Source organism: Somniosus microcephalus, chromosome 4 (assembly GCF_052327205.1).
Source record: "Somniosus microcephalus isolate GS21.2 chromosome 4, FLI_Smic_1.0, whole genome shotgun sequence".
In the NCBI taxonomy this organism is placed as follows: Eukaryota; Metazoa; Chordata; class Chondrichthyes; order Squaliformes; family Somniosidae; genus Somniosus; species Somniosus microcephalus.
In genome coordinates this window covers 130,695,137-130,718,192 of record NC_140990.1, presented here as the reverse complement: position 1 = coordinate 130,718,192, position 23,056 = coordinate 130,695,137, and positions in this window count along the sequence as shown.

Below are 23,056 nucleotides of genomic sequence, written 5' to 3'. Positions count from 1 at the left end.
GGGATTCTTTTACCCTGTGTTCCTCCATTCCCTCTGAAACCATCTATCTGAGCTCACTGCTCATCACCCCAGGGGCCCTTTCTCCCTGTTTCACTCCATTCCCTCTGAAACCAACTCCCTGAAATCACTGAACATCACTCCAGGGATCCTTTCTCGCTGCTGTCCTGCATTCCCTCAGATATCATCTCCCTGTATTTATTGAACGTCACCCCAGGGATCCTTTCTCCCTGCTCTCCTCCATTCCCTCTGATACCAGTTCGTGAACTCATTGAACTTCACCCCAGGGATTTTTTTACCTGCTCTCCTCATTCACACTGATACCATCTCCCTGAACTCACTAAAATTCACCCCAGGGATCCTTTCTCCCAGCTCTCCACTATTCCCTCTGATGCCATCTCCCTCAACTCACTGAACATCACCCCCAGGGATCCTTTCTCCCTGCTCTCCTCCATTCACTGTCATACCATATCCCTCAACTCACTGAACATCACCCCAGGGATCCTTTCTCCCTGCACTCCACCATTCCCTCTGATAACATCTATCTAAACACACTGAACATCACCCCAGGGAACATTTGTCCCTGCTCTCCTCCATTCCCTCTCATACCATCTCCCAGAACTCAATGAACATCACCACAGGGATTCTTTTACCCTGTGCTCCTCCATTCCCTCTGATACCATCTACATGAACTCACTGATCAACACACCAGGGATCGTTTCTAACTGCTTTCCCCCCGCTTTCCTCTGACACCATCAGCATTAACTCAGTGATCATCACCCCCGGGATCTTTTCTCCCTGCTGCACTCCATTCCCTCTGAAACCATCTCCCTGAAATCACTGAACATCACTCCAGGGATCCTTTCTCGCTGCTGTCCTGCATTCCCTCAGATACTATCTCCCTGAACTCACTGAACATCACACCAGGGATCCTTTCTCCCTGCTCTCGACCATTTCCTCTGAAATCATCTGCGTGAACTCACTGATCATCACCCCAGAGATAATTTCTCCCTGCTCTCCGCCATTCCCTCTGACACCATCTACCTGAACTCACTGAACATCACCCCAGGGATCTTTTCTCCCTGAACTTCTCCATTCCCTCTGATACCATCTCCCTGAACTCCCTGAACATCACCCCAGGGATACTTTCTCCCTGTTCTCCTCCATTCCCTCTGATACCATCTACCTGAACTCACTGATCATCACACCAGGGATCCTTTCTCCCAGTTTCCTCCAATCCCACTGATACCAGCTCCCTTATGATACTGAATATCACCCCGGAGATCGTTTCTCCCTGCTCTCCTCCATTCCCTCTGATACCATCAAACGGAACTCACTCAACATCACCCCAGGGTTCATTTCCCCCTGCTCTGCTGCATTGCCTCTGATACAATCTCCCTGCACACACAGAACAACACCGAGGAATCCTTTCTCCCTGCACTCCTCCATTCCCTCTGATGCCATCTACCGGAACTCACTGAACATCAGTCCAGGGAACATTTCTCCCTGCGCTCCACTATTCCCTCTGATACCATCGACCTGAACTCACTGAACATCAGCCCAGGGAACATTTCTCCCTGCGCTCCACTATTCGCTCTGATACCATCGACCTGAACTCACTGAACACCACCCGAGGGATCATTTCTCCCTGCTCTCCTCCATTCCTTCTGATTGCATCTCCCAGAACTCACTGAACAACAACCCAGGGATCCTTTCACTTTGCACTACTCCATTTCCTCTGATACCATCACAATGAAATCACTGAACATTCCCTCAGGGATCCTTTCTCCTGCTCTCCTCCATTCCCTCTGATACCATCTCAATGAAATCACTGATCATTACCACAGGGATCCTTTATACCTGCTCTCCTCCTGTCCCTCTGGTGACACCTACCTGATCTCTCTGAACATCTCCCCAGAGATCCTTTCTCCCTGCTCTCCTCCATTCCTTCTGAAAGCATCTCCCCGAACTCACTGTCATCACCCCAGGGATCCTTTCTCCCTGCTCTCCTCCATTCCTTCAGATAGCATCTCCCTGAAAACACTGAACATCACCTCAGTGATCCTTTCTCCCTGCTCTCCTCCATTCCCTCTGATACCATCTCCCTGAACTCACTGATCATCTCACCAGGGATCCTTGCTCCCTGCTCTACTCCATTCCCTCTTAAACCATCTACCTGATCACACAGAACATCACCCCAGGGATCCATTCTCCCCGCTCTCCTCCATTCCCTTTGATACCAGCTCCCTGAACTCACTGAACATCACCCCGGGATTGTTTCTCACTGCTCTCCTCCATTCCCTCTGATACCCTCTCCCTGAAAACAGTGAGAATCCCCTCAGGGATCCTTTCTCCTGCTCTCCTCCATTCCCTCTGATACCATCTTCCTGAACTCACTCAAAATCATCCAAGGGATCCGTCTCCCTTTCTCCTCCATTCCCTCTGAAACCATCTACCTGAACTCACTCAACATCATCCCAGGGATCCTTACACCCTGCTCTCCTCCATTCCCTCTGATACCATCTTCCTGAACTCACTAATCATTCCACCAGGGCTCTTCCTCCCTCCTCTCCTCCAAACCCTCTGATACCATCTCCATGAACTCACTGAACATCACCCCAGGGATCCTTTCTCCCTGCTCTCTTCCATTCCATCTGATGCCATGTACCTGAACTCAATGAACATCACCCCAGGGTTCCTTTCAACCTGCTCTCCTCCATTCCCTCTTATGCCACCTACCTCAATTCACTGATCATCACACCAGGGATCCTTTCTCCCCACTTTCCTCCATTCCCTCTGTTACCATCTGCCTGAACTAACTGAACAACTCCCAGGGATCCTTTTACCTGCTCTCCTCATTCCCTCTGATACCATCTCCCTGAATTCATTGAACATCACCCCAGGGAGTCTTTCTCCTTGCTCCCCTCCATTCCCTCTTATACCATCTCCCTAATCTGACTGAATATCACCCCAGGGTTCCTTTCTCACTGCTCTCCTCGATTAGCTCTCATACCATCTGCCTGAAATCACTGAACATCATCCCAGGTGTACTGTCTCCCGGCTCTGCTCCATTCCCTTTTATACCAGCTCCCTGAACCCACTGAAAATCACTCCGGAGATCGTTTCTCCCTGCTCGCCGCCTTTTCCATTTATACCATTTTCCGGAGCTCACTTAACATCACCTCAGGGATCCTTCCTCGTTGCTCTACTCCATTCACTCTGAAACCATCTCCCTGAACTCACTGAACATCACCCCAGGGATCCTTCCTCCCTGCTCTCCACCACTTCTAATTATACCATCTACCTGAACTCATTGAACATCGCCCCAGGTATCCTTTTACCCTGCTCTCCTCCATTCCCTCTGATACCATCTCCCTGCACTCACTGAACAAGACCCCAGTGATCCTTTCTCCCTGGTGTCCTCCATTCCCTCTGATGCCATCAACCTGAATGCACTGAACATCAGCCCAGGGAACCTTTCTCCCTGTGCTCCAACATTCCCTGCGATTCCATCACCTGCACACACTGAACAACAAAACAGGGATCCTTTCTCCCTGCTCTCCTCCATTCCCTCTGATACCATCTCCCTGAGATCACTGAACATCACCTCAGGGATCCTTTCTCCCTACTCTCCGCCTTTCCCTCTGATACCATCTCCCCGAATCACTGAACAACTCCCCAATAATCCTTTCTCCCTGCTCTCCTCATTCCCTCTGATACCATCTCCCTGAACTCATTGAACATCTCCACATGGATACTTTCTCCCTGCTCTCCTCATTCCCTCTGATACCATCTCCCTGAAATCATTGAACATCTCCACAGGGATCCTTCATCGCTGCTCTCTTCCATTCCCTCTTATACCATCTCCGTGAACTCATTTAACATCATCCCAAGGATCCTTTCTCCCGGCTGTCCTCCATTCCCTCATATACAATCTCCCTCAACTCTTTGAAAATCAACCCAGGGAAACTTTTTCGCAACTCTCCTCCATTCCCTATGATGCCATCGACCTGAAATCACTGAACATCACCCCAGGGATCCTTCCTCCCCGCTCTCGTCCATTCCCTCTTATACCATCTTCGTGAACTCACTGATCATCACCCCAGGGATACTTTCTCCATGTTCTCCTCCATTCCCTCTGATACCATCTCCCTGAACTCACTGAACATCACCCCGGAGATCTTTTATCCCTGCTCTCCTCCATTCCCTCTGGTACCAGCTACTGGAACTCACTGAACATCACCCCAGGGATCCTTTCTCCCTGCTCTCCTCCATCCCCTCTGATACCATCTCCCGGAACTCAATGAACATCACCCCAGGGATCCTTTCTTCCTGCTCTCCTCCATTCCCGAGCATACCCTCTCCCTGAACTCATTGAACATCTCCACATGGATTCTTTATGCCTGCTCTACTCCTTTCCCTCTGATACCATCTCCCTCAACTCATTGAACATCACCCCAGGGATCATTTTACCCTGCTCTCCGCATTCCCTCTGATACCATCTCCCTCAAATCATTGAACATCACCCCAGTGATCCTTTCTCCCTGCTCTCCTCCATTCCCTCTGATACCATCTCCCTGAACTCATTGAACTTCACCCCTGGAATCCTTTCTCGCTGCTCTCCTCCATTCCCTCTTATACCATCTCCCTGAACTCATTGAACATCACCCCAGGAATCCTTTCTCCCTGCTCTCCTCCATTCTCTCTTATACCATCTCCCTGAACTCATTGAACATCATCCCAGGGATCCTTTCTCCCTGCTCTCCTCCATTTTCTCTTATACCATCTCCCTGAACTCATTGAACATCATCCCAGGGATCCTTTCTCCCTGCTCTCCTCCATTCCCTCATGTACAATCTCCCTCAACTCACTGAATATCACCCCAGGGATCCTTTCTCACTGCTCTCCTCGATTAACTCGGATACCATCTCACTGAATTTAAGATTGAATAAATAAATCAAACATTCTCATTTGGTCCAAGATATTAACACATTTTATTAACATTATTTCAGAGGATCTTTTATTTTCCCAAATATAACACAATATATAGTGCCTGAGTCTATTTTGTTATTACAAACTTATCCCAAAGTCCAAACGGCAGTACAGTTCAACTGATAGGTTTTGTCACTGTTCAGCTTCATTTCTATCACTATATCTTCCATTTCCAATTTCCAAAACGAGTGATTCCCAGGCTAGGTGTCTTACACAGTGTTTTAGCATTATGGACAGAAGTTTTGCAATTAGTTTACAAGATAACTTCCATATAACGAAAGAAAGAAGATAATCCATTGTGACTGTGCTTAGAGCCCAAGGGGTTAATTTATCAAATCATAATTTTCCTTCTGTCACTGTGGGGAAATATTAACTTAAAATTAATCAACTTAAATTTAATAATGTCCAATATCTTTAAATTTCATACCAAATTTGTTGCTCGGTGAACTAAAATAGCTGTCAGTGGAAAGGGTTAACTCCTTTACAGGTTTTTAAGAAGGTGAAGCGAAACATTATCAGGCGCATTCAATTGCGTCACTTCACGTAAATTTAAAAAAACTTTCCCGATCGAAAGAGACCGTTGTGTTTTCACACTTTAACTAAACACGAACAGAACAGTAAAACAAAACAAAATAGCACATTCTTGCAGAAAACAGTAAATTACATCATATTTCTTCTTGTCCTTTCTTCAGATGTCTTTCCAAAATACTGTAAAAACATTGAATATAACTGGAGAACAATTCGTTTTTCACATTTAAACAAATCAAATCAAACTGCTTTAGAAGATTTTAACCATAGCAACCACGATTCCAAGGTTAAATCTTAGACTGAAAGTTAACTTTTTGTTAAAAAAATACTTTTTGTTGTCCTTATCAGTGTTTACACACCAGCTTAACTTAAATTAGTTCAAAGTTTTTTTCCCCAATTCTCGGGGCACAATCTTATTTGCACATTCTTTAAACTTCCAAAATCCAAGACCAGAAAGACAGATTTTCAGACAAAAGAAATACTGTAACTTCTTAAACATTCATAGTCAGGAAAACTTTCACACTTTAACACACACTTTCACACAAACTGAAATCCAGCATTTTTTATGGTTCCTTTCACTCTAAAATCTTGTGTTTTATTTGTCTCGGCACAGATGTTAATAACTTCCATGTCGGTAAATCTTTAAATTAATTTTTTTCCCCTTTTTAAATCGGTGTCTCAGCAGCTTTTCCTGGCTTTCCAAATCCCTGTTTTTTCCCTTCCTTTGCTGAGTTTTCAGATTGGTTAGCCTGCAACTTAGATATTTTTCCTTCTTTATCTCTCTCTCTCTCTCTCTCTTCTGCACTTTATGCTTTACCTCCTTCAGGCTCTCTATCAACTGTTCCCAGCGAAATGCCAAATCTATTGTATTTCTGCTTTTACCTTTCAACAAGCTCTTTACTGCTCCTTTCTTTCAGAGAGAATAAAGCACTATACAGTCGAAGCAATGATCACGTGCTTTCGGTCACCCTGACTGGAACCTTACAACTCCTAACTCTGTGATCCCACTTCTGACACCACTGTAAGATCCGGATCACAGGCTCACACAGATTACCCAACAGGGCTTTAGAAGTTGTAAGGCTTTTCGTCATGAGCTACAGTTTTAAAGCATAATCAGATATTACATATGGTTTAAGCTGAGTATAATAGACATACAGCCCGTGACAGAAGGAGCAGTCTACGACTCTTGAATTGGAATGCCACGATCGGCCGGATGGGGAGGCATTCTCGGACTGGGTGGATTCCTGCAGTCTGCTGCAGCGGTCACTTCTGTTGGGTCATCTCTCAAGCTGTTGGAGGTGTTGGGCCCTCAGCCAACTCAGAGGCTAAACTTGACCGAGGTGTTAGGCCGTAGCCACCTCGGGGAAGCCTTCACCCCTGACTGCCTGATTTCCTCTCTCGGTCGTCTATATTTATAGTTACTTCGGTGGGCTCGTAATCACCCGGTGTCAATCATTTGATCCCCATCCTATTGTCCAATTATGAACCGGAAAGTCCATTTCTGCATGACTGACAAGGCGTCCCTCTTATCTTTCTGAGGAATGTTTTGTTATGTCTATTTGTATTTTAATGCTTGATATTAGACCTTGCTGGCATTTCTGCTATCTGTTCCCGGCTGCATGTTGCCAGCCTCTGTTCTAAGAATCAAGACCCATCTTTGAATCTAACAGCTATTTCTTACAAAGGGGCAGAAAACGTTAGTGGGAGTTGTATACAGACCCCCAAACAGTACTGCTGAGGTTGGGGATGGCATTAAACAGGAAATTAGAGATGCGTGCAATAAGGGCACGGCAGTTATCATGGGTGACTTTAATCTACAGATAGATTGGGCTAAACATAATTAGTAACAATACTGAGGAGGAGGAATTCCTGGAGTGTATATGGGATGGTTTCCTGGGCCAATATATCCTAAGATCAGGCCATCTTAGTCTGGGTATGATGTAATTAGAAAGGATTGATTAGCCATCTTGTTGTGCAAGGCCCCTTGGGGAGGTGCGATCATAATATAATAGAATTCTTCATTAAGATGGAGAGTGAAGTAGTTGAATCAGAGACTCGGGTCCTGAAATTAAATAAAGGAAACTACGATGGTATGAGGCACGAGTTGGCTAGGATGGATTGGGGAATGTTACTTAAAGGGTTGACGGTTGGTAGGCAATGGCAAACATTTAAAGATCGCATGGATGATCTACAGAATGTGTTCATCCCTGTCTGGCAAAAAAATAAAACAAGAAAGTTGGCGCAACCATGGCTAACAAGGGAAGTTAGGGACAGCATAATATCCAAGAAGAGGACATATAAATTGGCCAGAAAAAGCAGCAAACCTGTCGGTTGGGTGCAGTTTAGTATTCAGCAAAGGAGGACAAAAGGATTAATTAAGAGGGGGAAAATAGAGTATGAGCGAAAGCTTGCAGGGAACATAAAAAACTGGCTGTAAAAGCTTCTGTAGATATGTGAAGAGAAAAAGATTGGTGAAGTCAAGCGCAGCTCCCTTGCAGTCAGAATCAGGGCAATTTATAATGGGGTACAAAGAAATGGCTGACCAATTAAATACATACTTTGGTTCTGTCTTCACAAATGAGGATACAAATAACCTCCCAGAGATGTCAGGGAACATAGGGTCTAATGAGAGGGAGGAACTGAATGAAATTGGTATTTGTAGGGAAATGGTGTTAGTGAAATTGATGGGATTGAAGGCTGATAAATGCCCAGGGCCTGATAATCTAGATCCTATGGTGTTTAAGGAAGTGGCCCTAGAAATAGTAGATGCATTGCTGGTCACCTTCCAAAATTCTATAGACTCTGGTGCAGTTCCCATGGATTGGAGGGTATCTAATGTAACCCAACCTTTTAAAAAAGCTGGTAGAGAGAAAACGGGGAATTATAGATGGTAGTGGGGAAAACGCTAGATTCCATTATATAAGATGTAATAGCAGGGCACTTGGAAAACAGTGACAGGATCGGACAAAGTCAACATAGATTTACAAAATGTAAATCGTGCTTGACTGATCTACTGGAATTTTTTGAGGATGGTAAGTGATAGAATAGATAAGGGAGAACCAGTGGATGTGGTCTATTTCTACTTCCAGAACGCTTTCAATAAGGTACTGCATAAGAGATTAGCGTGTACATTTAAAGCACCTGGGATTGGGGGTATGGTACTCACTTGGATAGAGAACTGGTTGGCAGACAGGAAGCAAAGAGTTGAAATAAACGTGTATTTTTCCGAGTGGCAGGCAGTGACTAGTGGTGTACCACAAGGATCGGTGCTAGGACCCCAGCTATTCACAATATATATTAATGATCTAGACGAGGGAACTAGATGTAATATCTATTAATGATCTAGACGAGGGAACGAGATGTAATGTCTCCAGAGGACACAAAGTGGTGTGGGCGTGTGTGCTGTGAAGAGGATGCCGAGAAACTCCAGTATGATTTGGACACTTTGGGGGATTGGGCAGATGCATGGCAGATGCAGTATAATGTGGATAAATGTGAGGTTATCCACATTGAAAGGCAGATTATTATGTGAACGGCAATAGATTGGGAGAAGGGGAAGTGCAACGAGACCTGGGTGTGCTTGTGCAGCAGTCGCTGAAGGTAAGCATGCAGGTGCAGCAGGTGGTTAAGAAGGCAAGTGGTATTTTGGCCTTCATAGCGAGAGTATTCGAGTACAGGTGCAAGAATGTCTTGCTGCAGTTGTACAGGGCCTTGGTGAGGCCACACCTTGAGTATGGTGTGCAGTTTTGGTTGCCTTACCTGAGGAAGGATGTTCTTGCTATGGAGGGAGTGCAGCAAAGATTCACCAGACTGATACCTGGGATGGCAGGGATGACGTATGAGAAGAGATTGGGTCGATTGGCTTTATATTCGCTGGAGTCTAGAAGAATGAGAGGGGATCTCACTGAAACGTATAAAATTCTAACAGGACTAGACAGACTTGTTGCAGAAAGGATGTACGCGATGGCGGGGTTGTCCAGAACCAGGGGTCACAGTCTAAACATAAGGGGTAAGCCATTTAGGACTGAGATGAGGATGAATTTCTTCACCTAGATAGTGTTGAATCTGTGGAATTCTCTACCACAAAATGCAGTTGAGGCCAATTCATTAAATATTTTAAGAAGGAGTTAGATATATTTCTTAAGGCTAAAGGGATCAAGGGATATGGGGAGAAAGCGGGGATAGGGTACTGAATTTGGATGATCAGCCATGATCGCATTGAATGGCAGAGCAAGCTCGAGGGGCCGAATGGTTTACTCCTGCTCCTATCTTCTATGTTTCTATGACTAGAGTGCCAAATGTCCAAGGTTTTTGACGACACTGTTCTGTGGCACAGTAAGTAGTGAACATGGATTCAATACTAAACACATGACTGGAGTGTAAAAATGGCATAAAAATGGCAAAGAAATATTTCGAGTTAAATATATCAACAGCAGGGAAGTTCCTAATTTTTTTTTTGTAGTTGCATTAATAGAAAATTTGAAACGATGGACGAGGTGTGATCGGGTAAGGGCCTGATAACTGATACAAATGATAACTGATTCTGCACAGACTGCAAAGGGGCTAATTACATTTTTTGCCTCACATTTTACAAAAGACGGGTCAGGTAACTTTTTTATCTGGAAATGGGTGCTAGAGGGTGCTTCAGAGGAAATTTGTGACACTATTCATATTACCACCGGCATGGATGCCATGTACAGTCTAAGATGAATCAATCTCTGGGGCCAGGGAAGATTAATTCGAGGATCCTTCTGGAGATAAGGGAGAAAATTGCAGGGCATAAATCTGGGAGAAATTATTGAATGCTGCAGAGCTGCCAGGGACTGGAGAAAGGCAGATGCTTAGCCTATATTCTAAAAAGAAGGCGGAACAAGTAATCTGGGAAACAGCAGACCAGTGAGCTAGAGGCCCAGTGGGGGTAAAGTAAAGTAAACCCTGATTGAATATAAGATCATGGAGCATCTGGATAGAAATATCATCTTACAATATAACCAGGGGAGACCTTGCCAATCTAGTTCACTAGTTCTCTTTGAGAGTGTGACAAAGGAGCTGGACAGGGGTGAGGCAGTGGGTAAGGTGTATTGGCTTCAGTCAGGCCTTTTATACACATCCTCTGGAAATGCTGGTGCTGAAATAAAGTATCACGAGAATCAGTGGGAATATTTTACAAGGGATGTGTAATTAGTACATCGATAGAGCCCAGAGAGTGGTGTTACAGGGATTGACATTGGCTTGTGATAAAGTTACCAGTGGGGGCTTACAGAGATCTGTTTGGACTTTTTTTTGCTTAATATCTTCATAAATCATCTGGAAATAGCAGTCACAACGTCTACAGATGCAACAAAGCAGGTGAAGGTGCAGACTGCAAGGCTGAAGAGGAAAAGCTGTGGAGAATTCAAATACTTGGGAATTGGGCAGACAGGTGATAGATATCATTCAGTGTAGAGAAAGGCAACGTGCGCCAAATGGAGACAAGAAATCCAGGAAGGGACTATTGCTTAAATGAAAAGAAATTACTCTCCATGGAAAGTGAAAGAGATCCGGGGTCTTATTGACAATTAATGGAAGCTATCGCAACAATGAGTAAAGCAAATCAGACGTTGGGCTGTATTAAAAGGTCAATAGTGAGCCAAGATAGCGAGTCAATCCTGCCCCACTTTATAAATCATTGGTGCATCCGGACTCAGACAACTCTGTACAGCTCTAGACACCACAGGGTATTGCAGCTATTGAACAGTCATGGAAGAGAGTGACCAGAATTAACGCGGGATGGAGGGATTGGGTTGTGAGGAGCGATTCTTTAAATTGTGCAAGTTCTCACTGGAAAAATAAATGCTGTGAGGTGATATGATTGCTGCTTTTAGGATTGTAACTAGACCAGATAATGTTGAGCATGGCAAGTTATTTCTCCTTGTGCAGACAGTAGAAGCAGAGGACACGGCCTGCGCTTGAAGGGGTTCAATTTAAAACCAATCTGATGAAACAGTATTTAAGTGAGTGAGTGGTCAATCTATGGGACAGGCTCCCTAGGGAGTCGGTGGAAGCGTTTAGCACTGATTCATTCAAATGCAAATTAAATAAATATTATTCCTAGAATAACATATTGGGACACAGTATGTAAATAATTAGAGACATGACATGTGGTAAGTGCAGCGTGCTTGGGAGGAACAGGTGACTGTGGTCCTATGGTTCCTAAAGCTTTCCACTACTGGGGTTTTCCTCACCTCATGTCTGGGTCTGTTGCAGACTAATCGATAGAGATTGATCACTGTGACTGGGCAACAACTCCATTATCATTGGATCGGGGGACTACCAGGATGGTAGAAAGCGAACTAGACTGGAGTGCATAAAGTATAGTGAAGAAAGCATTCTCATTTAGTTTGATAACTTTCCTATTTATATGGTTTTGGTGTTGATTATTTTGCCCCTTTTCAAAGGGGGCACGTTCGTTAGATTACTTTTCTTTTGTTTACTGACACTGGGGGTGACGTCCCAATTGGCCACTGAAAAGAATAGAAAGTGACCTGGATGGTCGTTTGTCTTTAACCTCCAGCAGTTCCTCTGTTCCTCTGTTTATGGACACAGGAGTGCGGCTGCGGGGCGGTGCCCAGTGAGTGGAGAACAATACGTAGGGACAGCGTGTGCTCCCATTTCAGAGAGTATCCGACCATTAAGATCCAAATCATTCCCGGGAGGGATATTGGTCCCTTTATTAAACAGTTAAACTTGATATCCAATCACAGATCAGAGGTCGGACACAACTTGAATGCAGAGATACTCCAGGTCCCCCTCGGGGCTATTGAGAATGTACCTCTCCTGAATCAGCACTGACAAGAGAACTGGAAACTAACTGAGAACAGGTTACAACACTGAATTGTGCGCTGATGCAGTGTTCCTCATACATTCTTAAATTCACATTGAGTAAGGACCTTAGAGTGTGTGACGGTGTATCTGGGAGGGGAGGCCGTGTCTGACATGGATAAGAAGAGAACAACATGGAATATAATTTACAATTCATGATATACATTACTATTTTCATCATTTAAATAATTTAACAATGAGACTCAGTGGATATTTCACCCCATTCTTTAACTCCTCTCTGAATTTACCCTGGGTCCCTGCATAAATAAACGGGTTGATGCAGGAACTCAAAAGCTGAAGCATAAATCCGCTTTCATTCAGGATAAAATTTGAATGAATGATATTGGTACCTGAAAAATAAGTAAGTCTCGCAATCCGGACATAGAGGAATCTTACAAGAAACAAGAACCATAACAGGATGAAACTGCCCGAGATACAGAAGAGTAAGAGGATGGACTTTTTCCGCTTCTCCATCTCTGGGTCACGCTGATTCTCCCCAATGCTGTGGGCCTGGAGTCTCCTGCGGGCTCTACTGGCAGCTAGAATGTGTCTTACGGTCAGAGCATTGAGCAGCAAAATCAGAATGAATGGGAGACATGGGGTTAAAATGCGATTAATCCAGTCATATGCGATCCATGCTGGTGAGGAATAAAATGTCAATTTTATGCTGCAGAACCAGGGTATGTTGTTAATTGTGTGCAAAGGTTCATATATAAAGTATAAGAAGGTGGCTTTCAAACAGTTTAAGGCACAGACTGTTCCTATAACCACCGCTGCTGTTTTATCAGTGCAATATTTTGTTTTCAGCTTCTGGCAGCAAATGGCGACAAATCGATCAAAGGTGAAAGTGACCGTTACCCAGACAGAACTGTCGGTGACTGCAAAGATTAGGGCAAAACGGAGACTACAGACCGGAGTGATGGACAGGAAACTAACTGGGAAATAAATACCACCAATCCGGTTAAATATAATAGCGATGATAATGACCAGGAGATCTGTCATCGCCATGGATACCAGGTACAGAGTGATACATCTGGAGAGACCGCACCTTCCTCGGGACAGGATCACAATCACTGCCAAGTTAGCTGTAACAGAGAGAGAGAGAGTGTGAGAGAGGGAAATATAGTGAATGTTTGTGAGAGAGGGAGAGAAGGTGAATGTGTGTGAGAGAGAGAAGGAGAGCGAGTGAATGAGTGAGAGAAGGAGATAGAGTGAATGAGTGTCAGAGAGGGGGAGAGCATGATTTTGTGAGAGAGAGAGAGAGGGATAGCGAGTGAATGAGTGTGTGAGAGAGGGAGAGAGAGTGAATGTGTATGAGGGAGGGAGAGAGAGTGAATGTGTGAGAGAGAGAGGGAGAGAGAATTAGTGTGTGTGAGAGAGAGAGAGAGTGAACGTGTGTGATGGAGAGGGAGAGAGAGTGAACGTGTGTGATGGAGAGGGAGAGAGAGTGAACGTGTGCGATGGAGAGGGAGAGAGAGTGAACGTGTGTGATAGAGAGGGAGAGAGAGTGAATGTGTGTGAGAGAGGGAGAGAGAATTAATGTGTGAGAGAGAGGGAGAGAGTGAATGTGTGTGAGAGAGAGGGAGAGAGAATTAATGTGTGAGAGAGGGAGAGAGAGTGAATGTGTGTGAGAGAGGGAGAGAGAATTAATGTGTGAGAGAGAGAGTGAATGTGTGTGAGAGAGAGTGAATGTGTGTGTGAGAGAGGGAGAGAGAGTGAATTGTGTGTGTGAGCGAGAGTGAATGTGTGTGAGAGAGGGAGAGAGAGAGTGAATATGTGTGAGGGAGAGGGTAAGAGAGGTAATGTGTGTGTGAGAGAGGGAGAGAGAGTGAATGTGTATGGGAGCGAGAACAGGGAAATTACTGGTCCAACTCCCAGCAAGATCATCCGTTTGACAGGATTCTGTGTGAAATTTACAGTTTTGATAAGTGATCCTGAGTTGGAAACAGATCGCTTACGCTATGGGCACCTGCTTCTGTGTTTACAATAATCCTCCAGGTTAAAAATAAGACAGGCCAATGACATCAAAATGTAAAATAGCGTAACGAATCCTAATGGATAACAAGAGAGCATTGGAAGCACCTCGAAACCAAAGCACGAACATCAAATAGACAAAAAAATAACATATCATGACGTATTAGAGAAGATATTTAAATAGTAACAATGAAACCGACAATGAAAGTGGAAAGTAACAAGAAAATAGGACAAAGTGCATTTTAAACGGTTGAGGTCCTCTGGAGGACCCAATACGCCTTTATCTGTTGAATTACTGTAAAATTATTCACTTATGGAAGTCTACTTGCGCCAGAAGATTCGCAAACAGCGTGGGGCGGATGGACAATTGGCGTTTCTGACTTTGTGGAGGGAATGTTGCGAGGAGACAGCGAAAACTCCGAGCTCTTCTTCTGATAGTCACCGGGGATCTCTGGTGTTCATTGGAACCACTGGAACTGGCAGAGGATGAGGTCTCAGTCGGTGAAAGGCATCTCGCACAATGCAGCATTTGCTCAGTACTGCACAGCGCTGTCTGGATAAATGATCGCAAATGGTAGCGTAGTGGTAATGTTACTGGACTAATAATCCAGAGGTCTGGACTAATAATCCAAAGACATGAGTTCAAAACCCACCATGGCAGCTGGGGAATTTAAATTCAATCAATTAAATAAATCTGGAATAAAAGGCTAGTATCAGTAAAGGTGACCAAGTACCAGATTGTTGTAAAAGCACATCTGGCTCACGAATGTCCTTTAGGGAAGGAAAACTGCCATTATTACCTGGGCTGGCCTATGTGTGACTCCAGATACACAGCAATGTGATTGACTCTTAACTTCCCTCTGAAATGGCCTAGTAACTCAGTTGTAAAAAATCAATGCAAAAAATAAAGAGAATAAAACTGGACACACCACGCAGCATCGACCTTGGCATCAGCTATGGACACCCAGCACAGCCCAGTCGACCCTGTATATTCCTCCTCACCAACATCTGGGGACTTGTGTCAGAATTGAGACAGCTGTCCCACAGACTAGTCAAGCAACAGTCTGACATCATCATACTCACTGAATCATACCTTTCAGCCAATGTCCCAATTTCCCGAATGTCCCAAATTCCTCCATCACAATCCCTGGGAATGTCCTGTCCCACCAGCAGGACAGACCCACCAGGGTGGTATATAGTCGGTAAGGATCCCACAACATTGAAACCGGGCCCTAGATAGCCTCATGGCTTCAGGTCAGGCATGGACAATGAAACCTCCTTGAGATTACCACCTACTGCCCTCCTTCAGTTGATGAATCAGTGCTCCTCCATGTTGTAAACCACTTGGAAGAGGCTCTGAGAGTAGCAAGGGCGCAGAATGTACTCTGGGTGGGGGATTTCAAACTCGGTAGCATTACTACCTGAAGAATATAAATGCCAGTCTGGACTGCGACAGGTGGTGGGAGAACCAACACGAGGGAAAAACCTACTTCACCTCGCCCTCACCAATTTACCTGTTGCAGATGCATCTGTCCAGGAAAGCATTGGTAGCTGTGACCACCGCACAGTCATTGTGGAGACGAAGTCCCGTCTTCACACTGAGGGCACCCTCCATCGTGGTGTGTGGCATTACCACTGTGCTAAATGGGATAGATTCAGATCAGCTCTAGCAGCTCAAAGCTGGGCATCCATGAGGCTCTGTGGGCTATCTACAGCAGCAGAATTGTATTCCCCCACAATCTGTAACCTCATGGCCAGTCGTGTCCCTCTATCTACCATTACCGTCAAGCCAGGGGACCAACACTGGTTTAATAAGGAGTGTAGAAGAGCATGCCAGGAGTAGCACCAGGCGTACCTAAAATGCGGTGCCAAGCTGGGGAAGCTGAAACACTGGACTACATGCATGCTAAAAAGCAGAAGCAGCAAGCTATAGACAGAGCTAATGACCCCTCAATCAACGAATCAGATGAAAGCTCTGCAGTCCTGCCACATTCAGTCTTGAATGGTGGTGGACCATAAAACACCTAAAGGGCGGCTCCATGAATATCCCCATTCTCAATAATGGTAGAGCCCAGCACGTGATTGCGAAAGGCAAAGCTGAAGCGTTTGCAACCATCTTCAGCCAGAATCGCCGAGTAGATGACCTATATCGGCCTCTTCCAGAGTTCCCACCATTGCAGAAGCCATTCTTCAGCCAATTCACTCCACGTGATATCAAGAAACGGCTGAGCCCACTGGATACAGCAAAGGCTATGGCCCCGGCAACATCCCGGCTATCGTGCTGAAGACTTGTGCTCCAGAACTATCCACGCCTCTAGCCAAGCTGTTCCAGTACCACTACAACACTGGCATCTATCCGACAATGTGGAAAGCTGCCGAGTTATGTCCTGTCCAAAAAAGGACAAATCCAATCCGGCCAATTACTGCCCTATCAGTCTACTCTCAATCATCAACAAAGTGATGGAAGGTGTCATCGACAGTGTTATCAAGTGGCATGTACTCACCAATAACCTGCTCACTGATGCCCATTTTGGGTTCCGCAAAGACCACTCGGCTCCCGGCCTCATTACAGACTTGGTCCAAACATGGACAAAAGAGCGGAGTTCCAGAGGTGAGGTGAGAATGACTGCCTTTGACATCAAGGCAGCATTTGACTGAGTATAACACCAAGGAGCCCCAGTAAAACTTAAGTCAATTGGAATCAGGGGGAAAACTCACCACTGGCTGGAGTCACACCTAGCATGAAGGAAGATGGTTTGGGTAGTTGGAGGTCAATCATCACAGCCCAAGCTTATCGCTTGCAGGAGTTCCTCATGGCAGTGTCCTAGGCCCAACTATCTTCAGCTAATTCATCAATGTATTTCCCTCCAACACAAGGTTAGAAATAGGGATGCTCGCTGATGAATGCACAGTGTTCAGTGCCATTCACAACTCCTCAGATAATGAAGCAGTCCATGCCCGCATGCAGGAAGACCTGAACGACATTCAGGCTTGGGCTGATAAGTGACAATTAACATTTGCACCACACAAGGACCAGGCAGTGATTATCTCCAACAATCGAACGTCTAACCACCTCCCCTTGACATTCAACGGCATTACCATCGTGGAATCCCCCACCATCAATATCCTGGGGGTTACCTTTGAGGAAATCTACATATTATAAGGGGTTAATTTCAGGTGCTTGCTGGGTAAAAGTTTTCAGACTTGACACCGGTCAAGAGTCGATGTGTAACTAGAGCTATTGCACGTACTTGGATTACAGCCAAGAGCAGATGTCTGCCCACCTAATGAGAATGTAGAAGAGAAACAATGGGTTCCTTTGAAGTACCCAGTGACCTGACAACTTGCGACCGTAAGCAAACCTACCCTCCCAATACATGATTAAGATTAAAGAGGACCTCCGGTTACACGATTCATGCCCTGTTATAGATTAACGGTTGACTTGTGTCCAGGATCCTTCTGTCAATATGTCATAAGACCTGATGATTAATCTAAAATGTATCCTGATAGAGGAACAAAGGAATGTCAATCAAACTTATTTGTTACACTGTATAAATATGGAACGCTTACGCTGTATCATGGGAATAGTAGCCTCACCCCTTGAGTGGAGGTACTGATTCCCCTTGCAAGTGAAATAAAAGGCCTGTCCGTCTGATGAATCCAAGAGTGTATTGAGTCATTACCCAGAGCTAAGAAGTAAGGCACTTCAACAATTTGGAGGTCCCACCGAGATGGCTTGCTGTACCAATTGGTGAGTTAACAGACGCCGAGTACGTTGCTCGGTTAGGAAAATCCCATCGGCCGAAGGTGGTGTTTTGCCACATTTTTGGGACTTTCCCTGCCAGAAGCATAGCTGCGCATAGTCTGTTTATTCCATTGGACAGTACTGCCATCGGGTAATTGACTCACAAGGTTCGGAGGTTAAACTGCCGTTGTGACTGCTTCCCTTTCAGAAACGGAACAGAGGATCAGCCATGAGGTGCTGACGCCCCGCGAACAGGATCGTGCAGAAAAGGACTGTAGGAAGCGCTGAAATAAAGGTACCAGAGAGAGAAGGTTAAGTCAGGAATTTGATTAACTAAGGAGCTAGCGATTTACTGGAAATTGAACTAGCAGGGTTCCAGCTTGCTGAGAGAGAAGGTTAAGTCAGGAATTTGATTTAACTAAGGAGCTAGCGATTTATTGGAAATTGAACTAGCAAGGTTCCAGCTTGAAGTTAGTTGGGTCAAATTGAAGGCCCTTTTTGCTAAAGATTTGGCTAAAGGGAGTAGGGTAGAGGGAAGAAGAGTGGGCGATTGTCTGAAACACAGTGTCAATGTTTAATGTTTATGAGAGCGAGTATTTAACTACTTGTTATTATCAATCAACTTTGTCCAGTAAGGCTGCATAGGTTGGGGATTTAGTAACATTTTGGTTGTTGTTTAACAAGTGTATTGTTTATTGTTTATTGTTATATGTATTAATGTTGAATCATGTTTGATCTGTAGAGGCGTCCCACGCAGATCATAGAATGTTACGGAATTGTTGTATGTTTTAACACTAAAGTATTTAAGCTGCTACAATGGGTTCTAGTAACAGTAAACTGCCTGAAAAAGGCACGCCAGCCGCTTATATGTTAAAACATTGTGGTCAGTCAGCTATTGACCACTTACCAAATTGGTCCCAATGGACCTCAGGTAGTAATCACCCCTTTCCACCAGATGGAACGTTTAATATAGACAGAATTACTTGTCTTGAAGAATGCCTGCTAGAAAGAGACCCCGGAAGAAAAAGGAATAAGGGTGTGGATTGGTCTGCATTTTATGATTGGAAAGGAGAAGCCGAAAAAAGAAGGGAGATGAGTGTTATTGCCAGCAAAAGGGGGAGAGAGCAGGAAAAGCAGAAAAAGATCCCTCAAGCTCTGCAATGCCCATTAAGTAAAGAGAAGAAATCCCCCATGGTAGACGAAGACAAGGAGGATAGTGATGATGATTTAGTCCAAACAACTAGGAGGTTATATCCTCAGTATGAGCCACCACCAGCAGCATTGCCAAAACCCTCCCCACGTCAGTCGGTATCATCATCCCTCCATATAGAGAGCGGGCTCCTGACCCCCACTTATCATCACCATGGCCCCATACCAGCCCGGGGGTATCATCTAGAACCCGAAGTAAGGACCCACGTAGTCCGGATTTAGAGGTGCCCCCCACGGCTCCTCCCTCCCCCGTAGAACTAGAGTCACCGGTTTTATCAGTTAGACAGGCTCCCATGAAATTATTTCCGAACCCTCAAGGAAACGGCAATGTTGCTGTTCACCATCCATGGTCCCCGTCTGAGTTGCGAACTATAATGGGTGAACTCCCAGATCCAGAATTAGAATTAGAAAAAGCAATAGCAAAGTTAAAAATGATTGTTCTGTGTCACCAACCTAGTATCTTGGATATGGAAATCCTTTGTAAAGGTTGGTTGAAAGAATCTCAGTTCAAGAAATTAGAAGAAACCTTTAAAGGTTTCTCTACCCATCGTAATTCAGCCACTGCAGGCCCAGCCAACCCTCCAGCGGATGGACTATGGACCCAGTTGTATACCGACTTGCATACTACCTTCCCCAAGAAAACTAACTGGTCAAAAATAATGGAAACTACCCAAAGGAAGGATGAGGATGTAGAAGATTATATAGAGCGAGTAGAATCACAAATGAAACAGTTTTCAGGATTGGCTGAAAAAGAATCACGAGGACCCTTGGTAAGTGCTCTTGTAAATGGCCTCCGCCCGGAATTGAAAGAACCATTACAATTGATTTGTTTGGGGTGGAGGCAGAAGAAACTTCCTGAATTGACTTCTATACTCAAAGATTTACAAGAAAGAAACAGAGAGCAAAAAGGGAAAAGGACTTATAACATGTTAGTAGAGTATGAGAAAAGTGAACCACTGGGAGAACCGTTTCCCATAGCTGCCCAACAACAATATCAACAACAGCAATATCGGGGAGGATATGGAAGGGGCAGAGGAAGAGGTGGATACCGGGCAGGAAGGGGAGGAAATTATAGAGGCAGAGGATCAGGTCAGCAGGGATGTTTTGGAGGATCAGGTCAGCAGGGATGTTTTGATTGTGGACAAATGGGCCATTGGAGAGCCCAATGCCCAAATAAGAGAACGGGAGGTGGAATACAGAATCCCGACTTTACCACTTCCAATCCTTTCGCTACAAGAGGTACTCAAGGACAGAGCCAGTGACAGTTAGAACCAGGTGCACCAGAAACCCAAATGCCCGTAGTTTCCAAAGATGCCCGAAGTGAACCAGAAATAGAGATTGAAGTGGCAGGTCAGCCAACCACTTTTTTGGTAGATACAGGAGCTACCTTTTCCATGATAGGAAGAGACTTGGCCAAGAAAATCCCAGCAAGCGGAACAAAGGTTTCCATAATAGGAGTGACTGGGATTCCCCAAAGTTTAAAAAGATCAGCGCCAATAACAATACAATTCGATCAATATGAACAAGGACATACGTTCTTACTATCTGAAGATTCCGGTATGAATTTATGTGGGAGAGATTTACTGTGCAAGATGAACGCGACTATAATATGTTCCCCCACGGGAATAACGGTGCAAATCCCAGAAGAAAAGGCTTGTATTTGCCCAATGAAAGAGACCCAACACCCTGTTCTGTAAACATGGGAAGTGCTACAAGGAAATTTACGATCAGATTTAGTAGACCAAATAGAGATATGGGAAGAAATGACATACGTCTTGTCTGACTATATTAATACCTTAAACATAAGAAGCTGGCACTACGATTTGCATTGTACCGTTTATTATGATAAAATCGGACACGACTGGAAATTGGAAAAGTTTTACCACCCGTTTTTAAAACTAAGTTACCTTTTATCCACCGAGATGGTTTTTGTTGGGCCAGAAGGAATCGCAGCCTTAGTTAATCTAACCATGACTTCAAGGTCGTTGTTCAGGATAAAACATTCTAAGCCACATCTGACTTTAGCTGTGGCACAAGGATACCATTCAAAGGACTTAGGGCCAATGGTACTGAGAATGAGCTCACTACCAGTAACGTATACATGGTATAAAGAGGGAGCCGCCCTTCTCCAATATGACAGTAATGGATTTGCAGTAAAGTTAGCTACAAAGGAAATTTTTAATGGATTTCTCGAAAGAAGAGAGTTGGGACACAATGGAGTATGGTTATCCAAACAGGTTGAAGAATTGCTTGAACAAGTCCCAGGGAAATTATGGGCACAACATCCTAACGAAGTAGGAAAAATGTATACGGCACAACCCTATAAAGTTACCATAAATCCAGCGGCACCATTACCACGAAGACAGCAGTACCCATTGCCTGAAAGAGCAGAAAGGGGGATACAGCCAGTAATCGAATCACTTTTAGAACAAGGTATTATTGTTCCTACTAAAAGCCCTTGCAATACCCCGATTCTGCCAGTAGAAAAGGCAGAGTCCCAAAAATGGAGGTTTGTGCAAGATCTAAGGGCAGTAAATGAAGCAGTCTTCCCTACCTATCCGGTGGTCCCCAATCCAGTCACCATTTTAATCAGCATACCGGCAGACACTACTTTCTACACAGTAGTTGATCTATGTTCCGCTTTCTTTTCAATACCAATACACCCGGAGTCACAATTTTTATTTGCATTCACCTATAAAGGCCAGCAGTATACTTGGACTAGACTCCCACAAGGATTTACCGAAAGCCCTACGATTTTCTCTCAATGCTTGAAGAAGGATCTGGACGATGTAATCCTAGCAGCGGGTTCACCATTAATTCAATATGTAGATGATTTGCTATTAACTTCACCAAACCGAGAAGCCTGTGTCCAATACTCTTTAACTTTGTTAACGGCATCAGCAGATAAAGGACATAAGGTTTCCAAAACCAAGTTACAGATGGTTCAAGAAAAGGTAAAATATCTGGGACATCAGTTAGAACGAAATACCAGGCAGCTAACAAGTGATCGAGTAGCGGCAATTTGCAATTCACCTAAGCCAGTGACAAAAAGGGAAATGAAACATTTCCTAGGAATGTCTGGCTATTGCAGACAATGGATTTTAAATTATTCCGAGATATCCAGACCATTACTTGATATTAGTATGCCCACCATGCCGGAGAAATTGGAATGGAACCCAGGTACCGAGGAAGCCTTCCGGCAAGTTAAGCAAGCTATGGTATTGGCCCCAGCTTTGGGACTCCCAGATTACAACAAGCCGTTTAACTTATTCGTGCATCAAAAATCAGGGTTCGCACAATCAGTGCTGACGCAGCTGCATGGAGATAAACAGCGGCTGGTAGCATTTTTTAGCACTCAATTAGATCCAGTAGCAAGAGGATTACCTGGATGTCTGCCAGCTTTAGCAGCAGCGTATTATGCTGTTCAGCAGGCACAGACGATCACTCTAGGTCACCAGGCCGTTTTGTATGTTCCTCATGCGGTTGAAATTCTTCTCACCAAATGTGCTACCCAACATCTAACCTCAGCCAGGTTAACTAAATATGAGGTAGAACTTTTGTCAAATACAAGATTGGTAATTAAAAGATGCAACACCCTGAATCCAGCTACTTTACTACCCACAGAGGAAGAAGGAGAACCACACTCCTGTGTAGAAATCACCCAGTTGGTTTCTAAACCAAGGATAGATCTGACTGAAGACCCTATACCAAATCCAGATTGTATATTTTATGTAGATGGATCAGCATTGA